This window comes from Cebus imitator, unplaced genomic scaffold (genome assembly GCF_001604975.1).
Source record: "Cebus imitator isolate Cc_AM_T3 unplaced genomic scaffold, Cebus_imitator-1.0 Scaffold428, whole genome shotgun sequence".
NCBI lineage: Eukaryota > Metazoa > Chordata > Mammalia > Primates > Cebidae > Cebus > Cebus imitator.
Window position 1 is genome coordinate 1,330,621 of NW_016107743.1, and position 23,598 is coordinate 1,354,218.

Consider the following 23,598-nt stretch of genomic DNA (forward strand, 5'->3'; position numbering starts at 1 on the left):
GAAATTTAGTTTCTTTATTTACTTAGTAGAAATATAAGATATTTTTCTTGTGTAACAGGTTGTTGTGAATATCATAGTACAGCCAAAGGCTTGTATAAAAATATTTAAATAGTATAGACGAGGAGGGAGCGGGAGCATCCCAAAGATGCTCCCGGTTCCTGGATCTGAGCTCCTTGGCCTCTCTTACCCCAAAGAATGGGGAAAGCAGCCTTAGGGGTATGGTGAGTTTACCCTTCAAACAAATAACTTGGACCCAAAAAGTTTTGCAGAGAGTGATTTATTACGCAGAAAGAGAGAGAGAAAGAGAAAGGAGAGACAGCTTCCATGCTGACGTGGGGGGGTGGCGGGTGGGGATGCAGAGAAGGAGTCAGTATAGGTAAGCAACAGTGGAGTTTTAACCTTGGAGTTATTCTCTCCTCATTCATGTTCTCTTCCAATGAGAGGAGTTCTTTCAAACTTCCTGTGGAGTGACTGATCTTTGACTCTGACACCGGATTGACTGCTTGGTCCACAACAGAGACCCCTCCTCTCAGAGCTTTCCATGGGCTTTTTAAACAAAGAAGTCCACCTGGATTCCTCTACCTAGTCCACACGGCAAACCTAGACAAACAGCTTTACTTTCCCGGATGCGGGTACGGACGGAGGGAGGGCACTGGGAAACTCTTGCCTCTGAAACCACTCCCCTCATGGACCCAGGAAGAGAAGTATTTTTTCCTTAACACAGTCCCTCAATAGCAAAGACACATACAAATATAAAATGATCTAATTACAAAAAAGAAAAAAGAAACATAGGTATTGGATTTTAATGTTGACTTTATAAGTAACAATTCACTTTAACCTTAACAATCCCCTAAATTACAGCCTCAGAACTTTCTCTAAGAAGTTACAGGCTTAAAATAAATTATGTTTCAAAATTATCTTTTGGAAACATTTTGCAAAATGGGTATGGATTAAAAAATAAATAAATTTCTTTTGGGGGTTTTGGGACCTTGCCAAAAGGGGTATGGCTTTCTTTAGCTGGTGTAGAACCTAGCTCATGAAAACTTTATGATACCAAGTGACAAAGTTCATTCAAAGAATGGCCTATTCTTTGCATGGATTTCAATCCATCACTTTCAACAATACTCAGCCCTTATCCATTTTGCTGCTGCTGAGGTAAATGCATTTCCAAGGGTATGTATAGTGCTGACAGCTGATTTTCACAACATTAGCCATCCTCTTTGTTTCCAAAGGTGGATGTTTCCTGCCTTTGTTGTTGTTGTTGTTGTTGTTGTTGTTGTTAACCTTACTCTGGGGCAGAAATATTGAGACATGATGATATGTTTCCTCACAATGTCCTTAACTTATCAGTCATTGAAGTATACTCAATACCACTGCCTAATTAAAAGATTAAAGTATAAAGAAGCATAACTCTTTGATTAAAATAATAGTCATAAGAATGTTGCAGTATATTACATGTATCCTTCCCTTATTATATGTTTAGAGACTTGTACTGTTTTCTAGAAATCATAATCACAATGTGTTTTTCTTTATTTTGCTCTGAAAAATAAGGAATACCCATATTGCTAACATTAAAAACTAATTTTACCAGGAAAAATGTTCCTAGGACATTCTGATGGAGTGGACCAAATAAAAAATTCCTTTCTGATTGCCCCTTTTGTACGTTTCTTGTCAAGATTTGTAAGCATATTTGATTTTGATTTCGGTTTTCTTTTCTAAAATAATTCTTATTTAATAAATAGTAATTTAAAACTTTTAAAATTTCGAAAATATATTTTAGACATTATAGGCATTTCAAGACAAATGTTTTAAAAATTAAGTTTCAGAGAAATGTTATATAGTTGATTTGCCATATATTATTTACAGAAAATTTGTCTTTTTATTTTTTTTTAAATTTGAACACCGTATTTTATATACAAATTTAGATTTGGTTGATAATGCTGCTATACCGCATTACTGAACTAGTAAATACTTGCTGTCTTTTAATCATCAATCATAACTGTCATACGCCAACTTTTTTAATGCTTGAAGGACTCGTAATTAAACTTCAGATGTTTAATTATGTATATACAAACTTAAAAAATTATGTGACCTTTGATATCACTCCCTATAAATAAAATTTCAGATCAAACACACATACTAATCAATAACTTAGTGTTTATGGATCATCTACTCTGAATTAAAACTGGTAGTAAATGCTTCCACATGCTAATATCCTTTGGAGAAGTTAACCTGCAGATGCATAAAACCATGCCTTTTCCATGCTGACTCTAATTAGGTGCACTGTCTGTAATTAGGTGCACAGTATTAGCATTAATAAGTTGCTTCCTATGACTGAAACTGCAACAGAAACCTGGAGATTAGAATTGGTGATTGTTTCTTAACATTAGATATTGAACAATTAAATAAAGGAGTAAGCACAAGAGACTGGAGTCAGTGATTACTTCTTCACAGTGAACAGTCAAATAAAGGGTCAGACATAGAAAAATAAAAAATTCCATTGCAAGGGAAATAATAATATAATATTATTTAAATCTAGCATATTTCAAGAACTGTACTTTATTTAATCTTATAATGATACTCAGGTTACATTACAGACTATAGCTTTTAAACATGTATTCACCATCACATAAAAATATATCTCTAGCAAAATGTTATTTAAAACTGTATTTAGACTATTTAGCTAAATAGTCTTTTATTATTTAAATATAAGGTTTTCTTGCATAATTTAACTCAAAATTTACCAAATTTCAATTTGTAATTATATGTTTCCTATAGATTAAAAATTATAAGGTTAACATGAATTAAACTTGAAGATGACTATTTCACTATTGTCTTTAATAACCTCATGGCATCGAATTTTTATGCTCAGTATGTTTCAAAGAATATGAAAGAATTGCTCTTGCTCTTATTTTATCTTCTAATTTTAATTAGATTATAATCATGCTCTTGCCTTCAGATCTGTCTCCAGTGACCAGGAAAAACACTTAAGGACTATTTACTATGCTGCATGAATAAAGACTGAGTGTTTTGTGGAGAAACAGGACTAGCATCTTTCTTTCTGTGATTTTTGTCTGTCTGTTTATTTTCTCTAGTGAATATTTATATCTGGCAATTATTCAGCACTTTTTTTTTTTTTTTTTTTTTTTTTTTTTTTTTTTTTTTTTTTTTTTTTTTTTTTTTTTTTTTTTTTTCTGAGACGGAGTTTTGCTCTTGTTACCCAGGCTGGAGTGCAATGGCGGGATCTCGGCTCACCGCAACCTCCGCTTCCTGGGTTCAGGAAATTCTCCTGCCTCAGCCTCCTGAGTAGCTGGGATTACAGGTACGCGCCACCATGCCCAGCTGATTTTTTGTATTTTTAGTAGAGACGGGGTTTCACCATGTTGACCAGGATGGTCTCGATCTCTTGACCTCGTGATCCACCCGCCTCGGCCTCCCAAAGTGCTGGGATTACAGGCGTGAGCCACCGCGCCCGGCCTATTCTGCACTTTACCACTCATATGAGCACACTCTTCTTAAATTTCTTCTGTGAAAACATAAATTCACAATATTTTCTTATATTTAACATGTGAAAGATTGTACGAAGAAAAGAAAGCTCCATTTTGAAATGCTCAATCAAAAGTATTAGTTCTTTGCTAAGAAACACATTTTCTAAGAGGTAGGGTTTTCTCCCATACAATTTTCCTATGAAATCATGTGTGGTAATAACCACATCACATTTTTTAAAATTCCATTAAAATCTAATAATTCAAATTTGTCTCCATTTAAGAACAAAATTATTCTGTCCAGAATTCAATGCAAATTATAAATCGAAATTTTCAAAAATTATTAGTGATATGATATGGTTCTGATACTTTTACAAGTGATAGCATGGACAGTATCAGATGGGTTTACTGAAATTTTCAATTAACTGGAGAGGGTCAGGATTATGGGCACAAATCTATCATGGTCTCAAGAAGGGCACAAAAAAAGCCAATAAAATATCCAGATTCATTTATCTTACTCCAGAAAGTATACCACTGACGAGTGTTTGTAGTAATTATTTTGCACATACTGCTGCCCATGGGGCTTTTGTAATTCTTGCTATTGATGTTTTAATGAGTTTCAAGTACCAGATTGGCTAGCAACCCTGCCATAACAGAAAATCAGGGGAGCTGGATGTGGGCTTTCACAGTGTTGCTATCACAAGATATTTAATTTACCTAGAAGACAGCCTGATGCCTGGTTCTCTGATCTGTGTACCGGGGGTCCCTCACATGGGAAACTTGTTTATACTGGCAGAAACCCTTGTAACTCTTGTCTGACTTGTTCAGTTTATGCCTGCTTGACCAGTATTCTGACGCTGAGAGCCTGATCTCATGTTCCTCTTGGTGTCTCAGATATAACCCAGCCTGTAGGAGCCCTTGGTTCTTCACATGAAGAATGTAAATTCAATACCACAATGATAGAAAACCAGTTCAAAGATGCAAAAGTCTTCAACAAAACACTAGCAAACATAGGCCAGGTGGGGTGGCTCATGTCTGTAATCCCAGCACTTTGGAAGGCCAAGGTGGGGGGATCACCTGAGCTCGGGAGTTTGAGACCAGCCTGACCAACATGGAGAAACCCATCTCTACTAAAAATACAAAAATTAGCCAGGTATGGTGGTGCAGGCCTGTAATCCCAGCTACTTGGGAGGCTGAGGCAAGAGAGCTGCTTGAACCCAGGGGGTGGCCCTTGGGGTAAGCCAAGATCGCACCATTGCACTCCAGCCTGGCAACAAGAGCAAAACTTCATCTCCCCTCCCCCCAAAAAATACTAGCAAGCAGAATTCAATAACATATTAAAATGATCATTCACCATAATTAAGTGGGATTCATCCCAAAAGTGCAAGGATGGTTCCACATACTCCTGTCCTTTAAAAACTGGAACTAGCCAAGGATGCCCACTTTCTCGACCTTTATTCTACATAGTACTTGGTGTTCTAGCCACAACAATAAAAAAAGAGAAATAAAAGATAACAAAATTGGAAAGGAAGAAGTCAAATTGTTCTGCTTTTCAGATGACACAATCTTACATACAGAAAAAAACTAAACGCTATACCAAAAAAATATTAGAACTGATAAGCAAATATGGTACAGGTGCAGGAGATAAAATCAATGTACAAAAATCATTAGTGTTTCTATACAGCAATAATGAACTAGCCAAAATTAAAATCAAGAAAGCAATCCCACTTACAATAGCTACAAAAATAAAAAACTATCTAGGAATAATTTAACCAAGGAGGTAAAAGACATCTACAAGGAAAACTACAGAACACTAATGAAAGAAACTGAAGAGGATGCAAGCAAATGGAAACATCCCATGCTCACAGGTCAGAAAATAATATTTTTAAATGACCATATCACCCAAAGCAATCTAGAGAGTTAATGCAACTTCTTCAAAACAACAATGACACTCTTTCGCCCATGTGAGATTACAATGAGAAGTTGACAGTCTGAAACCTGAAGAGGGCCCTCAGCAGAACCCAATCATGCTGTTACTTTGATCTTTGGCTCCCAACCACCAGAACTGTGAGAAATAATTTTCTTTTGTTTATAGGAGGCAGGACCAAATTGCAGCTCCTACTTGGACAGACAGAGCAGCGTTTGGAGACACACTGTGAACTTTTGCTCCAAGAATGACTGCAAAAACATACCAGGAAAGTGAAGAGAATCCACAGACCCTATGAAGGAAGCAGATTGCTCCTGCAGAACCCAGCAGATAGCCCCCAAGCTGTGAGTACTCAAAATTTTATGGTGTAAAAAGGGGATTGTCTGCCCCCAAATAAACACCCTCAATGGGGAACCTGAAGGCCCAGATCATGAGAGAAGTATTTGACCTTACCTGGAGTTGAGGCAATTTTAAAGAGCTGGGTAAAATACAAGGGTAAAGCAGCAGCAGGAAGAGCACTGTAAGCTCTCTCTGTCCCCAGGGAAGCCATTTCTGATTTTGTCTTGCAGAGTTCCTTGGGGAGGGCAGAGGAACTAGGAAGAGACCACAGCGAGAGGGAAATTTCCATCTGAACTTTGTAACAACTTTGAACCAGGGTGAAGTTTCCTGGACAGAACTCAGGGGATGGAGTAAATTTGGAGGGCAGACACAGCACATAAGCTGCAGCAGGCAGGGAGGCAGGAAACCTGAAATCCCTGTATGCTTCCATAGATAGGAGGCTGGTAGCCTGGGACAAGTTCTCACCCCGGCTTACCACTGCCCAGAAACAAACTCAGTGCTGTTGTGTAGGGCATGGTGGGAGTGAGACTGGCCTTTTGGACAGAATAGGAGCTGGGTGAAGGCTGTAGCTGCTGGCTTTGCCTCACTTCCCTGGCCACTTACATGACATAACAGAGGCAGCATAATCCACATGGAAATACATCTCCATTAACCTGAGAACCACACCTTCAGCCCCCCACAGCTAAGACATGCCTAACCCTGCCCGACTTGATAGTCTTTCTCTACTCTTTCTTCCCTGGGAGCCAAAGACAAAAGACATATTCTCGAGGGAGCTCTAGGGCCCCACCCACCACCTGATCCTCCTTATATTGTCACAGCCAATCTCTGTTGAAACTGCTAACTCCTAGCAGGAGGCCAACCAGCACAAAACTAGTGCAATAAACAAAGCTACAACTAAGGATCCTCAAAGACTTCATTTTACTCCCCTGACACCTTTACCAGAGTAGGTGCTGGTACCACAGCTGAGAGACTGGAATATGGTTCACATCACAGGACTCTATGCAGAACCACCCCCCCTCCGCCCCCCAGTAGCAGCCTGAGCTCAGTAGCTCCACTAGGTGGCTAGATCCAGAAGAGAAATAACAATTGATACGGTTCAGCTATTAGCCACATCCCTAGAAAAATGGGGAGAGCACTACATCAAGGGAGTACCCCATGGGACAAAAGAATCTGAACAGAAGAGCAGCCCTCGAGCTCCAGATCTTCCTTCTGACATAGTCTACCCAAATGAGAAGGAACCAGATAAACAATTCTGATAATATGACAAAACAAGATTTTTTAACACCCCCAAAAGATAACAATAGCTCACTAGCAATGGATCTAAATCAAGAAGAAATCTCAAATTGCCAGAAAAAGAATTCAGGATGCCAATTATTAAGCAAATTAAGGAGGCACCAGAGAAAGGTGAAGTCCAACTTAATGAAATAAAAAAAAAAAAAGATACAAGATATGAAAGAAAAAACCTTCAATGAAATAGATAGCATAAATAACAAACAATCACAACTTTTGGAAATAAAGGATGCCCTTAAAGAAATGTAAAATGCATTGGAAATTCTCAGCAATAGAATCAAACAGGCAGAAGAAAGAATGTCAGAGCGCAAAGAGAAGGTTTTTTAAATAACTCAATTCAACAAAGACAAAGAAAAAATAAAAAACGAATTAACAAAACCTTCAAGAAGTTTGGGATTATGTTAAATGACCAAACCTAAAAGTAATTGGTTTTCCTGAGGAAGAAGATAAATTTAAAGTTTCGAAAACATATTTGAGGGACTGATTAATCAAAGAAGACTTATCCAGCCTTGCAAGAGATCTAAACATCTAAATGTAAAAAGCTCAAAAAACACTTGAGAAATTTATTACAAAAAGATCATCACCTAGGCACACAGTCCTCAGGTTATCTAAAGTTAAGAGGAAGGAAAGAATCTTAAGAGCTCTGAGGCAAAAGCACCAGGTAACCTATAAAGCAAAACCTATCAGATTAACAGCAGTTTTATCAACAGAAACCCCACAAGCTAGAAGGGACTGGGGTCCTACCTTCAGACTGCTTAAACAAATAAACAAAAAATATCAGCCAAGAATTTTGTATCTAGTGAAACTAAGCTCATAAATGAAGAAATGACACAGTATTTTTCAGAAAAACAAATGCTGAATTTGCCACTAACAAGCCAGCACTACAAAAACTGCTAAAAAGATCTCTAAATCTTGAAACAAATCCATGAAATATACTAAAATAAAACCTCCTTAAAGCATAAATCTCACAGGACCTATAAAACAAAAACACAATAATAAATAAAACACAAGGTATTCAGGCAACAAATGGCATGATGAATAGAACAGTACCTCACATCTCAATACTGAAAAGCGTAAATGCTACACTTGAAACATACAAAAAGACAGAATGGGTAAGAATTCTCCAACAAAATAACTGCTGTCTTCAAGAGACTCACCTACACATGAGGACCCAAAGAAACTTAAGGTAAAGAAATAGAAAATGCTATTTCATGTAAATGGACAACAAAAGTGAGCAGGAGTCAGTATTTTTATATCAGAAAAAAACAAACTTTAAAGCAGGACAGCTTAAAAAAGACAGGGAGGGATATTTTATAATGATAAAATTACTTGTTCAACAGAATAAAAATCACAATTCCAAATATATATTCACCTAACACTGGAGCTCCCAAATTTATTAATCAATTACTACTAGACCTAAGAAATGAGTTAGACAGCAGCACAATAATAGTGGGGGACTTCAAGACTCTACTGACAACACTAGAAAGGTCATCAAGAGAGAAAGTCAACAACTATATGCTAGAACAACTGAACTTAACAGATATTTATGGAACATATTACCCAACAACTGCACAATTTACATTCTATTAATTAGGACATGGGTCATTCTCAAAGATAGACCACATAATAGGCCACCAAACTCCAAACTGGTCTCAATAAATTTATGAAAATTAAAATAATATCAAGTACTCTCTCAAACCACAGTAGAATAAAATTGGAAATCAATGCCAAAATAAACCCTCAAAACTATGCAAATGCATGGAAATTAAATAATCTGCTTCTGAATCATAGTTGGGTCAATAATAAAATCAAGATGGAAATTTAAAAATTCATCAAACTTAACAATAATAGTGACAGAACCTTTCAAAACCTCTGGGATACAGTAAAGGCAGTTCTAAGAGGAAAGTTCATAGCCTTAAATAGCTACATCAAAAAGCCTGAAGGAGCACAAATAGATAATCTAAGTTTGCACCTCAAGGAACTAGAGAAACAAGAACAAACCAAACCCAAACCCAGTAGAAGCAAAGAAATAATGTAGATCTAAGCAGGATTAAATAAAATTGAAACAAAAAAATAAAAATAAAATGAAATTGAAACAAACAAAAGATAAATGAAACAAAAAGTTGGTTCTTTAAAAAGATAAATAAAATTGATAGCCCATTAGTGAGATTAACCAAGAAAAGAGGCTGAATAAGCTCAATCAGAAACTAAAGGGGAGATATCGCAACCAATATCACAGAAATGCAAAAGATCATTCAAGACTACTATGAACACTTTATGTGCATAAACAAGAAAACCTAGAGGAAATAAATTCATGAAAATATACAAACCTCTTAACCAGGAATAAATAGAAACTCTTAACAGATCAATAACAAGTATTATTATTGAAATGATAATTTTAAAGTTGCCAACACAAAAAAAACTTCCAGGATGCAAATCAAAGCCACAAGTCAATACCACCTTATTCTTGCAAGAATGGCCATAATCAAAAAAATTAAAAAAAATAGATGTTGGCAAGTATGTGGTGAAAAGGGAACACTTTTACAGTGCTGTTGGGAATGTAAACTAACACAACTACTATGAAAAACAGTGTGAAATTCCTTAAAGATCTAAAAGTAGGGTATCTACCCAAAGGAAAAGTAGTCATTACACACACAAAAATACTTGCACATGCCTCTTTACAGCAACACAATTTGCAAAAAATATGGAACCAGCTCAAATGCCCATCAATCAGGGAGTGGATAAAGAAATTGTGTTATACATATATATACACCATATATATTCTTGTAGTATTATACACACACACACACACACACACACACACACACACACACACAATTGAATACTACTCAGCCATCAAAAGGAATGAAATAATCGCGTTTACAACAACCTGTATGTACCTGGAGATTGTAATTCTAAGCAAAGTAACTCAGGAATGGAAAACCAAACATCATAGTATGTTATCACTCATAAGTGGGGGCTAAACTATGAGAATGCAAAGGCATATGAATGATTCAGTGGACATTGGGGACTCAGGTAAAGGGTTTGGGGGGTGGTGAGGGATAAAAGACTACAAATTGGGTACCGTGTATACTGCTCAGTGATGGTTGCACCAAAATCTCAGAAGTCACCACTAAAGAACTTCTCCATGTAACCTAACACCAGCTGTTCCCCAAAGCCTATGGAAATAAAAAATTTAAATTAAAATAAAGTTACTCCTGAAAAATGAAATAAACAAATAATACCAATTACATTCTTCAATAAATTGAAAAGGAAACCAATTCCAAAATGCAAATTAAGCCATGGAAGAGTATGAATAAAAGAAGTAGTCCGGAGCAAAAAAACCAAAGCTGAAGCTATCATACTACCTAACTTCAAAATATACTCTGAAACTGTGGTAACCAAAATAGCAATATTGGTATAAGAAATAGATGTATAGACCATTGGAACAAAGTAGAAAACCCAGAAATAAATACATCCACACATTTATATATATATATATATATCTAATATTTGACATGGTTATCACGAATATGCATTGCAAAAATAATTGCCTCTTCAAAAAATTGTGCTGTGAAAACTAGATATATAATATGAAGAATGAAGCTAGAACCCTATCTCTCACCACATAAAAACACTTAAAAATATTTAATATTTAAATATAAGGCGCCAAATTATAAAACTACAAGAAAACATAGGGGAAACTTCAGGACATTGGTCTAGGCAGATTTTACGCATGAGACTTTAAAAGAACAGGCAACTAAAGCAAAAATAGATACCTCCAACTACATTGAACTAAAAATCTCCTGCACAGCAAAGGAGACAATCAATAGAGTAAAGAGAATGGAAGAAAATATTTGCAAACTATTCATCCAACAGAAGACTAATATTCAAACTATACAAGGAACTCAATTTGCAGGCAAATGCCTGAATGGTTCATTTAAAGAAAGATCTGAAAAGTGGGGTGACTATTCAGCTCTGTAGGAAAGATGCCTCTAATTTTTTTGGCCACTGGCTCAGGCCATTTGTGTGGTTGTTCCATCTTTAATGCCCAGGCAGCAATATTTATTGTGTCATTTATGTTACAATTGAATTAGTTAAATAATAGGTGGTGAAGGTTGGTCCATAAAGTGGTCTTGCAGGCAGATAAACAGAACTGTAGGTTTCATTTCGGTATTTCTTTCATTGTTTCTATAAAAATCTTTTTACTTCGGTCACTGCCACCAGAGACTTTCATGTTTATGTAGCAATTTGGCATTTTTTTCTGTTTTGTATTTGTATATGTTGAGAGGGACAGATATGAGTGAGGGATGTCTTTTTCTTGTCTTAAAACTAGTTTACGTTGTAACTATAGCCTTTTTTTCCATAGGTATTTGTGATTAAGGAATCACTTCCCTATATAATCAATATCTGAACTGTATCAGGAAACTCCCTCCACCTCTTACCCTGCATGTAATAAAAGTAACACATGCCTTCTATTTTTCCAAGATTATAAAGCCCTTTTTTTTTTTTTGACAGTAAGTGCACATGAGGGCATGTCGTTAGAAAGAGGGTCCATGTGAATGACAAATACTAATGTGCTGAGGAGAGGAGGTACCATCAAACAACAACTGTTTCTCCATCTGTATAACACTTGTCCTCTGTGCCAAAAAGGAAAATTACAGAGATGCAATACAATTTTAAGATGAAAGAAACCCAAAGCTATTAAACAGGAGGTCTGTGTCCACATCTTTTACACAATTAAAACTTCTGTTTCTAAAACTTCATATTTTAATTATCTTACTGGTTGAATTTCATGTGTATATTTTCAAGTAAATTGTTTAACAGATGATCTAACTGGAAGCACCACTCACTAAAATTACAAAATTTGTTTTCAGAGTGCTTCTACAGCAACATTCTTATCTTCTGAGACAAATTAGTATTTCACTTTTTGAAGGCTTTGACTTATATAATACAGTGAAAAAAATGACAGAATCATTTTCAGATCTATACTTTATAAAAATTTTCACAATTATGAATTCAAAATTGTTTTACTATTTTAAGGAAATATTACATATTAATAAATTTATTAACTTACCAAACATTCATATAAAATATAGAAAATTGCTGTATTTTATATAACCTAAAATATCTAAAATGAAGGCAGATTCAAGTGTAAAACCAGGTTGATGAAGCAAGGAAAGTACAGAGTAGTTTGGAAGCAACATTACCTCAATCAAGCTCAAACTTTTTATTTTAGAATTAATGATCCTGGGGTCTAAAGAAGTAAAATAGCTTGTCTTAAATAACACAGCTGGTTATTTGAACAACTAGTAATAGAACCATTATTCTGAAGTATTTCTATAATTATTTCTATTAAAAATGTACATTCTATACTGTAACTTCCAACAAAATGAGAAATTAAGAATTATATCTAATTTTAACAATGGGCGTCAAATCAATATAACTGATTTGTGGTCGGGACACTTCTCCACAGTTTTTTTTTGTTGTTGTTGTTCCTTTAGAGTTTGAGGAAGGACTTGGCATCAGGAAGTGACCCAGATAAGAGAAAAGACTATGCAGCAGACTCACAATCTCTTACAAATACATCACTGCTGGAGTACTTAATTCACACCATGGAATAGGACCAGAAATCACATCACTCCATTTTCACCACAAGATTCCAAACTTAAATCATTCGGATACTTTTTTCCCCTCCTTGGGAACTATTTCTAAAGAAGCTATCCCATAATATATGTGATCAGGAAAGGAAGATTCAAATTACCAGAAGGTGATTTAGAAAAGATTGAGAAAAAGTTATCAAAAATTAGAAAATGGTGGCTATAAAAGTAATGCTGAAGAGAAACCCCAAATCACTTCCATCAGAGGATATAGAGCAATCATCAGTACGTGTATCCTTTGGTGACACAAATTCCTACCTTCTTCTGTCTCTTACTCCTTTTCCGTATTAAAATACAACTGTTTTTCACCTTCTATTCCTTCTTCATCATTGTTATTTTTGTGTTTAATTTTTAATCTCCTAATCTTGCAAGTTCCTGCTTCTGCTTTTTCTTTTTTTTCCAGACTAAACCCCTTGTTTTATTTATTTTTTTAAATTTAAGATTGAAACAGGCTATTACAACAATATTTGATATTCCACAGAGAACTGCATGCTTTTGTTATTAAAAGATTGTTGATGGAAAATTTGACCTTTACCTCTTATGAACTGAAGAAATATAGAGGTTTCAAACATTTTTGCCAGCACACAGTCATTCACAACAACCTTCTAGATTATTATTTTCTACCTTTTCCTACAGAAGGTAATATTCACTTACCAGAAAGCCATCACCAACACTGAATGATTCAAAGCTTCAGAGCTCAAAAGTAATCAGAACCCAGAAATTAGTATAATTAGTTCAAAGCTTGATTTAAATGTTTGAAGAACGGCAGAAACAAAATAATATAATACCAAATATAACATTATAGTCTCTATGAGGTAATAACTTATCAGCTACAACCACCTAAGACTGAAATATTCTGTACTCAGTTTGTATTAGTACAATGCCTTCATTCTTAATGCTTCTTAGGGCATCACAGGTTTTAGAAATTAATGCTTTTTAGCATTCCGCAGTAATGATCACTTTCAAAAACTACAATATACATCTGCATGTTACACTGCATACAACACAAACATTTAGCCCCAAATAATAGAATACAAAGAGCTATACAGGACAAAAGACCACAGAACTTTTGAATGTTCCCTTTTCCCAATTTTTAACAGGTAGCACTTTTTCTAAAGAGAAAGTGACAAAAAAATCTGAAATGTCTGCATCTAATGTTTGACTTCAACTTTCTGCTTTATCGACTCCAGGTACTACCATATTCTGATGCAGTTCTGGTTTTCGTGTTTGAGTTTGAACATGATGAATTGCCGCCCGAGTCTCCACGAAGGGGTGAGTAAACGCGACTATTCTATTTGTCAGATTAGGAGGGAGGATAGGACGGGTACCAGGAGTCCGAGAAGGGTGTTGCCACTCTATTGGTGCCAAATAAATATCCTAACATTCCACCAGTTCCCAAGCCAGTCCAGAATCCTGGTCCTGAAGTTGCACCAGGGCCAGTATTCTGTGGTCCTATGAACTCAGACTTAAAGCCTCGGAGAGGAGGACCTGCTGAGTTGGTGAATCTCTGTTAACGGTGGGAAAATGGAGGATACTCAGAATACGGTGGAGGAGAATACTGCTTATCACTCGGAACAGCTTATAGACTACAAAGATGATCCTGAGGAGCATCACGATGGTGATGAATCCACCCATGCTACAGGAATCCGTCGAGTACCACTTGTAATAATAATCAGAGAAAGGGGCACAGCCGTGCTGCTTTCCAGACTCCGTCAGTGTCTGCAGGCCGAGTTCCGTATAATCTAAATCATACCCCAAACCACAGGAGCCTCTTGGTACATACTGGTCTTCAGAGGACTCATAGCCTTCACAGATCACCACAGTTTTCCCAAATTTGTATGCAATATCTTAAGTCGGTCTTACCTTCTCTCAGCATTGTTCCAGCCCAGGGCAGTGTCCGCGGTCAGCAGAAGCAAATGCAGGCTGAAGAGCAGGCAGTCTCTGTCCGCTCCCGGCCCGCAGGCTGTGGCCATCGCGCTGGGTGAAGATGGCGCCGGGCGGCCAGGCGCCTGCGTGCCGAACGCGGGTGCCGTAGCGCGCGCTGCGCTGCGCTGTGCTGCGCTGCGTGGTGACGCCGGCACTTCTGCCGCCGGTGAAGGGAAGAGCTGCTTCTGCTTTTTCCGAAGAAGACTTAGAAGGTAAAAAAAAAAAAAATTTAAAGCTAACCTTGTGCCATTACTACTCATCTCTAATCTCCAGTTTCAGCAGCTGTTTTCACACCCCAAATGCTGGCGAAATGAATGAAAGCATAGGGAAAAGGAAAGGAGAATATCACCATCTGTGGAGATTTAGCAAGAAGACTAATGAAGTAGAGAAAGAGTCAACTCTCTGTATTTTCCTATCCCCTCTTCCTACACAGTACATACTTAAAAATGTAACAAGTGCTTGTCACTGGCCTCAGCCTTCGCATGCTCACATGTCTAGTTAGTTAGAAACAAAGCAAAATAAGCTAATGTGGGAAAATATAAGATTAAAACTCAGTTTTACTAATCCGTACACATATAGCCCTTAGTGGATTAATGGATGACTTAAAGATGTATGGAAGGTAAGAATGTGAGAAAAGAGGCCGGGCGCGGTAGCTCACGCCTGTAATCCCAGCACTTTGGGATGCCTAGGCACACGGATCACGAGGTTAAGAGATCGAGAGACTCATCCTGGCCAACATGGTGAAATCCCGTCTGTACTAAAAAAAAAAAAAAAAAAAAAAAAAGACAAAAAAATAGCTGGGCATGGTGGCGCACACCTGTCGTCCCAGTTACTTGGGAAGCTGAGGCTGGATAATTGCTTGAACCAGGGAGGGTAGGTTGCAGTGAGCAGAGATCGCACCGCTGCACTCCAGCCTGGGTGACAGAGTGTGAAGAAAGAACGTCCTACAATGCTTTTTCCTGCTTAGAGAGATGTGCAGGGACACAGGGCAAGACGAAATGATCACCTGTAATTATAGGTTTCTTCTTTGGATACATGTCCTACAAAATTTATGTAAAACAATGGTAATTTCTTAGAGTTTTGGAGAAAGGGTGAAGTGTTATAGTAGGATAAGAGGAGCCCACATTCAATTCTGTTTTAGTTAGAAATTGATAGCAAAGAAATGAGGTAATCCAAAATATATTAAAAAATCGATTCATTCCGATTGGTCATTTAGATAATCTCCATTTTTTTCTATAAGAAGCAATGCTGAAGTATGTTTTCATGTACGAACATGGTAAAATTTCTCAAAGATATAGACTTAAAACATTTTTAGATTATGGGGCATAAGCATCTATGAATATTCTATAAACTATCAAGCTAACTTTAAAACTGTTGTAACAATTTGTATGATCTATGAATAGTGCAAGAGAATTCTTTCTCCAATATTTACCAAAATTTTTAATGTCCAACTTTTGCCATTTTGATGGATAGGGAAGAATGTCCTGTAGGTTTAACTTATATTTCCATAATTAATAATGGGACTTATCATCTCTTACAAGTTTATTTTCTTATGGCTTGCATATTAATTTTCTTTGATTTTTTTTCTACACTTGAAATTCTTATTTTGGACATACATTTTCATGTTAAATACATAACAAAAATGATTTTCTTGTCTCTAGCTGGCATTTTTATCTTGTTCATGAAGGCTTTTGACAGATGGAATAATTTTATGTTTAATATGGTTAAATACATTAATGTTTCCTTGAAGGGGTGTGTGTGTGTGTGTGTGTGTGTGTGTGTGTGTGTTATGTGTGCGTGTGAATGTTCACTTAAGAATATCTTCTCTTCCTGAAAATTATATAAATAATATCAGCTATTTTATTCTATTTAGGGTGTGCTTTTAATTTTTTAATAGACTTGGAATTTATACTGTGCATGGCAGTATATACTTGTAACTTACTATTTTGCCATGTAAACAATTATCTCAATAACATTCTTGAATGGTCCACCATTTTCTGACTCAACAAACTATTAACAAAATCAAGTATGTCTTGCATTAGCTTTGGGATAATTTTTGCTTCTTTGCATTTTGTCTGCATATGTATCACCTTTTATTTGTTAATAACACTAAATGTTCTTCAGCTGGAAATTGAGATGGTTTTGACTTACTGAAATATGAAAAAAATAACTCTCTAATTTGATTTAAAATATCAGAGAGCCTTCAAGACAGTAAAGGAATTGTTGGCCCAAGATCCTAGAAGGGAGGAAAGCGATGAAAGTATGATTCATCCGTGTGCATCATTTCCATTTGAAATAATAGTCATTGCCTAAAGCAGTGTTTGAGAATCTGAGAATCTGAAAAGTATTTTCAAAGAATTGTAGGTTCGGAGGCTATATTTTCGGTAAAGTCTAAAGAAAGACCTGTGATAAAGGCCCTAGCATAAATTGGATTCCTAAGTGTCTATATCTAAAAAATAAAAGCAAACTAGAAACATATCCCATAAGAACTAAAGCTTAGGTTTAAATCAACTCTATAATTGATTAATTCTATGAGGACTGATAAGTATCTAAGCATAAGTGACCACCACATGTATAAAAATATAACTTCTGTGAAGAAAAGTAGGATCATTAAGAGTCTTAATATATCTTTGTAATATTTAATGACCAAACATATAAAGAGACATTTGCCTGAAATAAAAGAAAAAGCAAAAACAAACCATTGAAATAACGTGCAAGGATAAGTTAGACAGTGTTGTCATCAGGCACATCTTTTTAAAAAAAAGAGTATAAAATGATGATAAAAAGATTTATAAAATGGTAATTTGGGGTAGAAAATTTGAAAGTATGTTAAAATGATAGAACTGAGTACTGCAATAAATGAAACTTAAAACTAAAAAAAATGGGTTTAGGGGCATAATGCCTAAGCTGATAATAATTCAGTGGGAATTGGAACACAGGTCAAAATAATACATTCAGACTGAAACAGAAAAGGCAGCAAGAAAATAAAGACAAAAATAAGAGACAAAGGCAGCAAGGAAATAAAGACAAAAATAAGAGACAAAGGCAAGTGGTGAGAAATATCACACATATATTTTTGTAGTTTCAAAAAGAGAGAAAAAATCAGCACAGTAATACTGAAAGAGATAATGGTTTGGATTTTTCAAGATCTTTTAAAATTATCAATGTTATAAATACAAAGAAAACTGCTAGACATACACATCTGAGAAAAACTGAAACAAAGTCTGTAACTGTCTCCTAATAAACAATAGAAGCCAGAAAATAATGGAAGGATATGTTAAAAGTGCTAAAAAAAAAAAATGACTTGCAATCAACAATTCTTTATCTTAAGCCTAAGAAAACATATCAGAGGTAAAATTCCTATTTTTAAGGGAAATAAACAAAAAAAAAAAGCAAAAAAAAGAACTAAAAATATTCATCCATCCCAGCACAGACTCAAAGGAAATAATAAAAAGTGTTTTCTCTATAGACAAAAAATAGTATCAGATGGAAGGGTTAGATATGCAGGAAAAAGTGAAAGCCAAAGAAAGTATAAATATCTGGATTGAATGAACATTAATGGAAACTAACTTTATAAAATAATAATATGGTATTGGAAAGTCTAAAGTGTACATAATGCTAAAATAAACAACAATGACATATATATTGAGAGATGGTAAAAGATCTTAAGTAGTTTGCATTTCTAGTAAGTGGCAAAGTATTAATATTAAATCTGATGTCAAGATTTATGTTGCAATCTCTAGGATAACAAGTAATAAAAAGTGAAGAATGTGTAACAATAATCTGATAACGACATGATGACAAGATCAAATCTGCACATATCAATATTAACCTTGAATGCAAATGGGCTAAAATAAAATTAAGAAATCTATATGCTAGTTTTTATAAAAACAATTATGCATATATACCGCAGCCAAGACAAATCAAGGAAACTGGGAGTAAGTATGAACAAATTAGAAAAGAATGCTATATAAAATGTTTTGCCAAAAATATATTTGAAAATTTAGTTGAAATGCACAAAATTCAAGAAAAAACTTGTCCAAATAAAATCTGAATATTCCTGTCTTTATTAAAATATTAAATTCAAAATTAAAAATATTCCTTTGAAAATATCATTAATCAATGATAGCTTCCCTGCTGAATTCTACATTTAAGAAATTAATTGTGTAAACCCTACAGAAACTCTTCCAGAGAAGAGAAAGTGAACACGAATATACTTAATTCTTATTTGAGTTCAGTATAAACTTTATACCATTAATATAGCCCAATATTTCATTTACCCATATATGGCAAAGTTGTTGATAAAATATTAGCAAATTCAATCCCCATTATTGATACAATGTTGAATAGATGTGTTAATCCAAGTATCCTTTTCTCATTCCAATTTCGAGAGAACTTTTTCATTATTTCATTATTAAGAATAACAATTGCTATAGAATTTCTGTAGCTTTCTTGGATTAATACATTTACTTTAGATCTCTAAGTTTCCAAAATCTTTTATAATGACTGGTTATTGAGTTATTGAATGCATTTTTAGATTTATTAAAATAATCATATATTTTTATTAACTGCATTAAGAGAAAAAGCAAAAACAGTTAAAAGAGAAGCATGAAAACTATTATTCAAACATAACTTGATTTTCTGAATTGAACATTGAATGAATCCACCTATGAACAATGAAAAGTATTAAGGGGATATATATGCAAAGCCAATTCATAATATATGTTGAGTTTTAAAACTAAATTATTAGCATGAAAATACTTAAGATAGCAACAAAACACTGAGAAAACTAACCAATGAAAAGTTGAAAAGAATTCTGCTTAGAACACTGCAAAATACTATTGAGAATACATGAAAAATATATAATAAGAAGATATAAATGGTTATGAAATAGAATACTTAATATAATGGATAAGTTATTTCTTCCCAAATATGTCTATAGATTCAACATAGTCCCATACTTAACCACAGAATTTTTGGAATGGAACAAGGTAATTTTAAATTTATATAGAATAAAAAGAGCCAAAGTAGGATTTATTTAAACAAATAGTAAGGGTTATTATTAAGCTACAATAAATATTGGCAGTAGAATAGACAAATAGACCAATAAAATATAATACAACACAAAATTCTTTCACATAGGAAAGCTCACTAGATTTGTGACAAGTTTTATGAAGTTTCATAGAAGAAATGGATGGTCTTCTCAAACATTGGTGCAAGATGGGGTGGATGTCCATAAAGTAAAATTTGAATCTTAACCGCTAACTCACAACATACATTAAAATTATTTCCACGCAAACTGTGTATCTAAATATAAAAGGTAGGCATTTAGCTTTCACAGTTCATAAAATTCCTAGAAGGTAAACTAGGTTAATATCTTTATGACCTCAAGTAAGAGTATTTTCTTAACCTAAGCACAGTAAAAGCATTAACCAGATTGGAAAATAATAATGAATTAGACAATACAATTAAGAACTCTGTTTATCAAGAATCAAGACCCCAAAAAGTAGTTGAGAGTGTGATGGGAAGGGGAAGTCATACAGATCTCACGATACCCTTCTCCCTTTGGAGTTTAGGCACATTTGACCATTAAAACAGAGTTCTTTAGGCTGACGAAACAGACTCTTTGTAACAATAAGATACCAAATTGCAACCTGACTTGTCTAGTGTCATTGGTGTAGGCAAATAATAGGTCTAATGGAAATCAAATAATTTTCCCTAAAATATATTTATTTGACATATACTACAATGGCCCTGCAAAGCTGTCTACTGAGGGGGAAATTTTCATTCTATAAAGAATCTCCAGGCTGGACATGGTGGCTCAAGCCTGTAATCCCAGCCCTTTGGGAGGGCAAGGCGGGCTGATCACTTGAGGTCAGGAGTTTAACAACAGCCTGGCTAACATGACAAAATACCATCTCTACTGAAAACACAAAAATTAGCCAGGCATGATGGTATGGGCCAGTATCCCAACTACTTGGGAGGCTGAGGCTGAGGCAGAAGAATTGCTTAAACCTAGGAAGTGAAGGTTACAGTGAGCCAAGATCCTGCCACTGCACTCTAGCCTGAGGGACAGAGTGAGACCCTGTCTCGAAAAAAAAAGGAAAAGAAAAAAGGAGAACCTGCTTCCCAGATTAGATCTTTCCAGAAAGTCTGACACCTTTTAAGTTCTAATAAGAGACATTCACTGTCTGTTCTCTCTAAGCCTGCTTTGTGGAGGCTTCATGTACCCAACAAGATCCTTGGCTTCCACAGCCTCATTAAAAAGCATTGTTTTATATTGAATTCAACTTTTCCATGAGGGCTTAACTCTTTCAACCAATTGCCAATCATTGAATCTTTGAATCCACCTATGATCTGGAAGCACTGGCTTCAAGATGTCCCACCTCTCTGGCCCAAAGCAATATATACCTTACATGTACTGATTAATATATTTGCCTGTAATTGCTGTCTCCCTAAACTATAAAATCAAGCTGTAACCCACTTGGCACTTTTGGCATATGTTCTCAGGACCTCTTGAGGCTGTGTCATCCGCTGTGGTCTTAACCTTGGCAATAAACCCCTAAATTGATTGATACCTGTCTCAGATACTTTTTCGTTAATAAAATAATATCCAAGTTACTTCTGTTTTTGACAGAGAGTGGCTATTCATCAAATCTGGTCCTCATCTGTTATCTGTTTTCATGGGAATTTTTGAAGAAATTTTTTCTCACCATTTTCAAGGTCTTATATTTTAACAATCACAAAAGTTTCAGAAATGTGAATATTTGAAAGAACTCACAAAAATCCATACAGCATGTACATCTAAGAGTTTTCATTAGAAGTCAAAGGATAAACTAGAGCAAGAAAGAGTGCATAGGCAAGCATCTGAGGCTGTAGAAGTATCTACGTGGAAGTGTACTAGGGCCCCTATACATACGTAAACACACTTCTCCAGTTTGAATCAACAAGATCTGTCCTTCAGGAAAGCTCAAGGCATGTGTTCCCAGTGGAGTCATTTATGCCTTTCTGGTCAAGCCAGACTGTCTAACAGATTATGCTGGGTGAAGACTGTCAGTAAACAAACTGGCCCTGGGGGTTGCTAGGGAAGTTACAAACTAAACGGCATGCTGTAAACCCTACTGCCCTTATCTTATCCAAGAGTCTACACCAGAAATTTTTAAATCCCCAAAGATAAGGATAGAGCATTCCCAGTCCAGCTGCTAAATAACCCTATTTTACACAACTTAAATATTTTAGATAGGAATTTACTTTTCTTTATCTAGCTCACTGCTCAAAATATGCTTTTTAATGTGAGGAGTTACATCTTTATTCTTCTTAAACTTAGTCTTTACATAACTTGTTTTTAATAGCAGATGAACATATGACAAAAAAGTGTGTATTCTATACATAGTTAAATAAAAGCTTAGATGGTTAGGTGGGCTGATATATCACCCCTTTTTGATGCTTTTGTCACATGTGCTTTCTTTGTCTCTAAGACATCATTGCTTATTTTTCAGAACTTTTCATTCTATCCCAAAAATCTTAACTCTGTATTACACTTTTAAATTATTTTAGCTCTCAGTGTTTCAATTTCACAGTTTTTCAGCTCTTCAGTGTTCTTTCTCCTCTGTTCAATATACTGTTGAGCCCTTAATTTTAATTATTGCATTATTATTTTTATAATTTTCATTTCTCTGGTTAACTTCTTTACAGTTTTTTTTTTTTTTTTAACTTCTCAGATATGTGAGACATCTGGAAACTATTTTGCTTTGTAGAAATTATTCTCCTTAATTTCTTAGACTCTTACTTTGGGTAGTTTTAGAATCTGAAAATTCTTAAAGGAAACAAAACAGTAGACATCTCCTTCCAGGTGCATTTTTGAGTAAGAAAGATAAAATTAAGCCTCCCGACTTAAATCACAAAGCAGACTTATTTATAAGGAAATGGTTTTCATATATTGACTAACATGCAGTTCATGATAGTAATCCTCAAAGAAGGGAAATAAATGAAGTGAGCCCCACAACTGTCCTAGCTTCCTACTTGAACATTTGTCAAGCTCCTTAACTACCTGAGTTGAGGAGACAGAGTTTGGGGAGACAAAGTGTGAGGTGACAATTGCTTGGGAAAATGAAGAGGAGTAGAAATGTTAAGGCAAAGTACCCAGGAGGGAGAAAGCTACACAGAGACAATGTCACAGATATTTGCATACGGTTCTCCTCAAATCTTCAGCTGAACTAATAAGCAAATCTGATGAACAAACTATTGAGGCCTGTGAAATAACCCCATGAAAGGAAGAAAGAGCAATCTTTATAGGGCCTAGGTACAGCTCATTTAAGCTTACCTGATGGCTAGTGTGCTTTTGAGTACAAAAGGGGGAGTGCCAAATCTTTTAGGTAGTGAATAAGAAGTTGAGGGTAGGCAAAACAACAACAAAAACACCAACACCAATCTTTTCAGAAGAGTGTTAATTTTAATAGAAAATAAAAATGAAAACAGTAAGTCCTTGAAAAAAAAATGCATACAAGAGACAATGGAGTCCGGAATTAAGAAAGTGGGACTCAGTTAAGAGATACGTGACAGTAGTAGTAATAAGGAAATGTGGTCACTGTTAAATATAATATGTGGACAAAGGGGCTTTTATTTGAGTGAATGAAGAAAGATTGTATACTTCATCATAGCAGTATTATTAAATGAGAAACAGATTACGGGTGGGAAACTAAGGGATTATTTTTGCATGTGTTGAGTTTGAACTGTGGGATGTCCAGATAAATATATCAAGTAAACCGTTTGATTTAAATGCCTGGAAATCACGACTGAGGTCTACACCAATAATATTCTCCCTTCAAATACATAATCATGTTTGATCAGTAAAATTATGTGAAATACAGTTGACCCTTGAACAAGGACGCTTGTGCACTCAAAAATCTCCATATAACTTCTTATTCCCCCAAAACTTGACCGTTAAGAGGTTACTGTTGCTCTGAAACCT

The 23,598-nt window shown here is 35.3% G+C and overlaps 1 pseudogene across 1 annotated transcript in view; it reads right to left on the reverse strand.

The window, feature by feature from the left end:
• Nucleotides 1–13,117: 13,117 nt before the first annotated feature.
• The window catches only part of LOC108290275, a 182,239-nt pseudogene continuing 171,758 nt past the window's right edge, over nucleotides 13,118–23,598 (reverse strand). The window contains exons 3-4 of the transcript XR_005197106.1: nucleotides 14,711–14,831; nucleotides 13,118–14,548 (exon numbers count right to left, since the gene is read on the reverse strand). The product of XR_005197106.1 is annotated as a store-operated calcium entry-associated regulatory factor-like (transcript). The remainder of the gene's footprint in view (nucleotides 14,549–14,710; nucleotides 14,832–23,598) is intronic.